Below are 6,393 nucleotides of genomic sequence, written 5' to 3' on the forward strand. Positions count from 1 at the left end.
GGGTGTAAATACAGGCAGGGGGGTGTAAATACAGGCAGGGGGGTGTAAATATAGGTAGGGCTGTGTGTAAATATAGGCAGGGGGGTGTAAATACAGGCAGGGGGGTGTAAATACAGGCAGGGGGGTGTAAATATAGGGGGGGGTGTAAATATAGGTAGGGCTGTGTGTAAATATAGGTGTGTGTAAATACAGGCAGGGGGGTGTAAATATAGGTAGGGCTGTGTGTAAATATAGGCGGGGGGGGTGTAAATATAGGCAGGGGGGTGTAAATATAGGTAGGGCTGTGTGTAAATATAGACAGGGGGGTGTAAATATAGGCAGGGGGGTGTAAATATAGGCAGGGGTGTGTGTAAATATAGGTAGGGCTGTGTGTAAATATAGGCAGGGGGGTGTAAATATAGGCAGGGGGGTGTAAATATAGGCAGGGGGGTGTAAATACAGGCAGGGGGGTGTAAATATAGGTAGGGCTGTGTGTAAATATAGGTGTGTGTAAATACAGGCAGGGGGGTGTAAATATAGGCAAGGGGGTGTGTAAATATAGGCAGGGGGTGTAAATATAGGCAGGGGGGTGTAAATATAGGCAGGGGGGTGTAAATATAGGCAGGGGGGTGTAAATATAGGTAGGGCTGTGTGTAAATATAGGCAGGGGGGTGTAAATATAGGCAGGGGGGTGTAAATATAGGTAGGGCTGTGTGTAAATATAGGCAGGGGGGTGTAAATATAGGCAGGGGGTGTAAATATAGGCAGGGGGGTGTAAATATAGGTAGGGGGTGTAAATATAGGCAGGGGGGTGTAAATATAGGTAGGGCTGTGTGTAAATATAGGCAGGGGGGTGTAAATATAAGCAGGGGGTGTAAATATAGGCAGGGGGGTGTAAATATAGGCAGGGTGTGTAAATATAGGCAGGGGGTGTAAATATAGGCAGGGGTGTGTGTAAATATAGGTAGGGGGTGTAAATATAGGCAGGGGGGTGTAAATATAGGCAGGGGGGTGTAAATATAGGTAGGGCTGTGTGTAAATATAGGCAGGGGGGTGTAAATATAGGTAGGGCTGTGTGTAAATATAGGCAGGGGGGGTGTAAATATTGGCAGGGGGTGTCAATATAGGCAGGGGGGTGTAAATATAGGCAGGGGGTGTAAATATAGGCAGGGGGGTGTAAATATAGGCAAGGGGGGTGTAAATATAGGCAGGGGGTGTAAATATAGGCAAGGCGGGGTGTAAATATAGGCAGGGGGTGTAAATATAGGCAAGGGGGGGTGTAAATATAGGCAGGGGGGTGTAAATATAGGCAGGGGGGTGTAAATATAGGCAGGGGGTGTGTAAATATAGACAGGGGGGTGTAAATATAGGCAGGGGGGTGTAAATATAGGCAGGGGTGTGTGTAAATATAGGTAGGGCTGTGTGTAAATATAGGCAGGGGGGTGTAAATATAGGCAGGGGGGGTGTAAATATAGGCAGGGGGGTGTAAATATAGGCAGGGGTGTGTGTAAATATAGGTAGGGCTGTGTGTAAATATAGGCAGGGGGGGTGTAAATATAGGCAGGGGGGTGTAAATATAGGCAGGGGGGTGTAAATATAGGCAGGGGGGGTGTAAATATAGGCAGGGGGTGTAAATATAGGCAGGGGGGGTGTAAATATAGGCAGGGGGTGTGTAAATATAGGCAGGGGGGGTGTAAATATAGGCAGGGGGGGTGTAAATATAGGCAGGGGGGTGTAAATATAGGCAGGGGGTGTGTAAATATAGGCAGGGGTGTGTAAATATAGGCAGGGGGGTGTAAATATAGGCAGGGGGGTGTAAATATAGGCAGGGGGTGTGTAAATATAGGCAGGGGGTGTGTAAATATAGGCAGGGGGGGTGTAAATATAGGCAAGGGGGGTGTAAATATAGGCAGGGGGGGGTGTAAATATAGGCAGAAATCTCTGCTCGTGGAATTCCGCAGTGTGAATGTATCCTTAGCAAGATGATAATGTAGATTGGATTCAATGAAATTCAAATAAATGGGATTTACGGGACCTTTTGTTTATTGACGGACGATCTTCAGGATAAATCATCAATATCTGACACCTGGCAAATATTGACTCTGCATAACCAGTATACAATGTACAGCGCTGTCTGCTTCCTATACTGTGCGTGCAGGTACACGATCTATCTATCTCATATCTATCTATCTATCTATCTCATATCTATCTCATATCTATCTCATATCTATCTCATATCTATCTCATATCTATCTCATATCTATCTCATATCTATCCATCTCATATCTATCTATCCATCTCATATCTAGCCATCTCATATCTATCTATCTATCTCATATCTCTATCTATCTCATCTCATATCTATCTATCTCATCTCATATCTATCTATCTATCTATCTATCTCATATGCATCTATTCTATCTCCTATCTATCTATCTCATATCTATCTATCTATCATCTATCTATCTATCTCATATCTATCTCATATCTATCTATCTATCTCACATATATCTCACATCTATCTCATATCTATCTCTCATATCTATCTATCTCATATCTATCTATATATCTATCTATGGGTGCTTTCACACTACGGAATCTCCGCTCGCTGAATTCCGCGAGCAGAGATTGCGTCTGGTGGCCGCTGCTGGAGGTACTTTGGCGCTAGGGCCGCAGGGCACTGAGCCTTCACCATTGACGGCTATGCAGTGCTTGCGGAATCCACGCAAAGAATGAACATGTTCTTTCTTTGCGCGGAACAATTTCAGTGGCAGAATTGTCCGCCGCGGAAATTCCGCAGTGTGAACGGGTCTCGCGGAGACCCATTCACACTGATGTTAAGTTCACACCGCGGAATTCAGCACGCGGAGTTCCACTCGTGGAATTCGGCGAGAATTCCGTAGTGCAAACATGGCCTCTCTCTCATATCTATCTATCTCATATCTATCTATCTATCTTATATCTATCTCATATCTATCTATCTCATATCTATCTATCTCATATCTATCTATCTCATATCTATCTATCTATCTTATATCTATCTCATATCTATCTATCTCATATCTATCTATCTATCTATCTTATATCTATCTCATATCTATCTATCTCATATCTATCTATCTCATATCTATCTATCTATCTCATATCTATCTATCTATCTCATATCTATCTATCTCATATCTATGTATTTAATAATATATATAAAGACAATATACATTTTTTTAAGCAAACATCTGGAAATACCAATGAAAAAACAACTGATATTCTGGTTGTGATTGGTCAATAAAAGAGCACGTCTCTGTGTATAGAGCTGCTTTACTCTTGAGTTTCACAGAAAACGTAATTATTTTTTATTTATTTTTTTAAAGCAGTAAAACTGGCAAAATGCATTATGTGAACATGGCCATAAATAAAAAGATAGATGGCATAATCGGATTGGTCCACGTTGAAGACAGATTTATGTAAATGATGATAATTTTAGTGCATTACTGTGGAATATGTTGACCCACAAAATAAATAAATATAATTAATTAAATAATCAATAAAAAAAATTATATATATATACATATATATATATATATATATATATATATATATATATATATATATAAATAAATAAATAAATAAAAAATGATAGAAAAATTGATTCATAGGAACTACAATGAACTTCTCCAGGAGACCAGATTTTGTGCCCCTGTTCCCCTCAAAATAAGTGATGACAATCTTTGTACAGCGCTGCAGGATAATTTGGCGCTATATAAAAATAAAAGAATAAAAATCTATTTCTTTCTCCAGTAAAACGTATGCAGTACCCCTTATCACCTGCAGGTGGAGTCCTTGTTCTTACTTCTCTCGCCTTGTAATTCACCATCATGCACTGTCTCTCTTCAAAGACAACTTTCAAAGCCTTTGTATTATTCACATTGCCAGTTCTAATAAATCCTCGCTCATTATGGCGGTAATAATAATTAATAACATCGTACAGAAGAAATAAAAGGCTTTGAAACTTTTTTTTTTCAACACTATTGAATATTGTATCCCCATGGTAACCGGATGGCCCTGGTTTAAATAATAACATGTTCCTTGCAGCTTTTCTCCCCTTTTATGTGAGTGAAACAACGAATTTATTAAAGTAACGCTAAGCAGATCTACAAAGATAAAGAAAACGATACAAGGAAGCGGCCTAACATTATACAGCTATTTCCTCTAAGACGGAACGCTAAATCTAAAATATGCAACAAATTAAAGTGCAGCACATGCAAATGGGGTTTCCCAACCAAGGTGCCTCCGCCTATTGCAAAACTACAACTCCCAGCATGCCCAGACAGCCGTTGGCTGTCTGGGCATGCTGTGAGTTGTAGTTCTACAACAGCTGGAGGCACCCTGGGTGGAAAACACTGCTCTACAATTTACACCAAGCTTTCTCAATGGGCATACCCAACCCCCTCTCCTCCCCAAATGTAGTTTGCCCAATGTAGGTCAGACCCCCCCCCCCCCCCCTGTAGGTTGTTTTTTTTTGCCCTTTGTAAGTAGTTTTCCCCTTGTATGTTGGTACTCCCCCCTCCCCTGTGTAGGTAGCTTGCCCTCTGTATGTGAGATCCCCTGTGGGTAGCAAGCCCCCACCCCCCGGAGGTACCTCGCCCCTTGTATTTAGGACCCCCCTGTAGGTGACTTGCCCTTGTATATAGGACCCCCCCCCCCCCCTTGTAAGTAGCTTGCCCTTGTATATATAAACCCCCTATAGGTAGCTTGCTCCTTGTACATAGGACCCCCCCCCTTTGTAGGTAGCTTGCCCTTGTATATAGGAACCCTCTATAGGTAGCTTGCTCCTTGTACATAGGACCCCCCCCCCTATAGGTAGCTTGCCCATTGTACATAGGACCCCCCATGTAGGTAGCTTACCCCCTGTAGGTAGCTTGCCCCTTATACATAAGACCCCCCATGCAGGCAGCTTTCCCCTTGTACATCGGACCCCCCCCCCTGAAGGTAGCTTGCCCCTTGTACAAAGGACCCCCCATGTAGGTAGCTTGCCCTTGTATGTAGGACCCCCCCTTAGGTAACTTGGCCCTTGTATAAAGAACCCCCCCCCCTGTAGGTTGCACCTTGCCACTTGTATGTAGAACCCCCCCCAGTAGGCAGCTTGCCCTTGTATATAGCCCCCCCCATGTAGGCAGCATGCCCCTTGTATGTAGGACCCCCCCCCCGTAGGTAGCTTGCCCTTGTAAATAGGACCCCCCCTGTAGGTAGCTTGCCCTTGTATATAGGACCCCCCCCCCCTGTAGGTAGCTTGCCCCATTGCCCTTTGTATGTGATGTGGTGTGGGGTTTGAGATGCAGGGCAGATGGAATTACCCTAGGGGAAGATGGCATTAACTCCTTGTATTCGTGACGCCAGGGCGTGGTTTATCCTCAATACTCCCCGAAGGTATGCCGCTGGATCCTGGGCTAGGCGCGGGGGCAATAATGACTCAGACACCAAGTTACGGACAATGGTAGCTTTACTGACAGATGGTACAGTCTATATAGTTCAGCCAGGGCGCACAGAGGTGACCAGTGACTTCAGAGATCTTAAGGCCTTGCTGGGACTTGTAGGGGTTTTGAACAATTTAGTTGACTTGACAATAAATGACAGTGACTGACTTGACTTGACTGGAGACTAAGCTGTGACTTTATCTTATTTGTAGACTTGTATCTTGTGGCTGCAGACTTGACTTGAGGCTCCTATGACTCCAGACTCTTAGGCTCGACTGCACCTCAGGAACTAAGAGAGAAGAGAATCCTCCCAGGGATTTTATAGGGGAGACTCTGGTGGGGTCTCATTGGTCACCCTTAAAGGACAACTGTAGTGGTACACTTTTATATATTCCCGGGCCTCAAAAACAAACAAAATAAACTCATACATACCTTCCTACGAGCCCCCGTTGGTCCGGCACAGGCCTCACAGGCCAGAGTTCCTTACATGACAGTGGGCTCAGCCTATCACCGGCCAGGGCGGGACATCGCTGCGGCTGGTTATACGCCGACGGCTCTGCGGCATCCTCGTCCCCAGGAAGTGGAAGGAGGTTAGCAATGCCGGACCGTGAGGCCTGTGCTGGACCAACGGGGGCTCGTAGGAAGGTATGTATGAGTTTATTTTGTTTGTTTTTGAGGCCCGGGCACGGGCATATATAAATGTGTACCACTGCAGTTGTCCTTTAAGTCACCTGGTCACTGATACCTCCTGGGTTACAATCACATGACAACTCACATGACAACCGATGATCACATGTTAACCTTTTTTAAAAAGAGACAACATTCTTATATACACAACATAGGGGATAATATACAATTACAGTAGAACAGATGGAGACAGTGTACGGGGCAACAACTCCCGTACTGGGCCACCACAGTGAGATCTCTTGTGGGTAGCTTGCAC

The sequence above is a fragment of the Hyla sarda genome, chromosome 5, assembly GCF_029499605.1.
Source record: "Hyla sarda isolate aHylSar1 chromosome 5, aHylSar1.hap1, whole genome shotgun sequence".
NCBI classification, from domain to species: Eukaryota; Metazoa; Chordata; class Amphibia; order Anura; family Hylidae; genus Hyla; species Hyla sarda.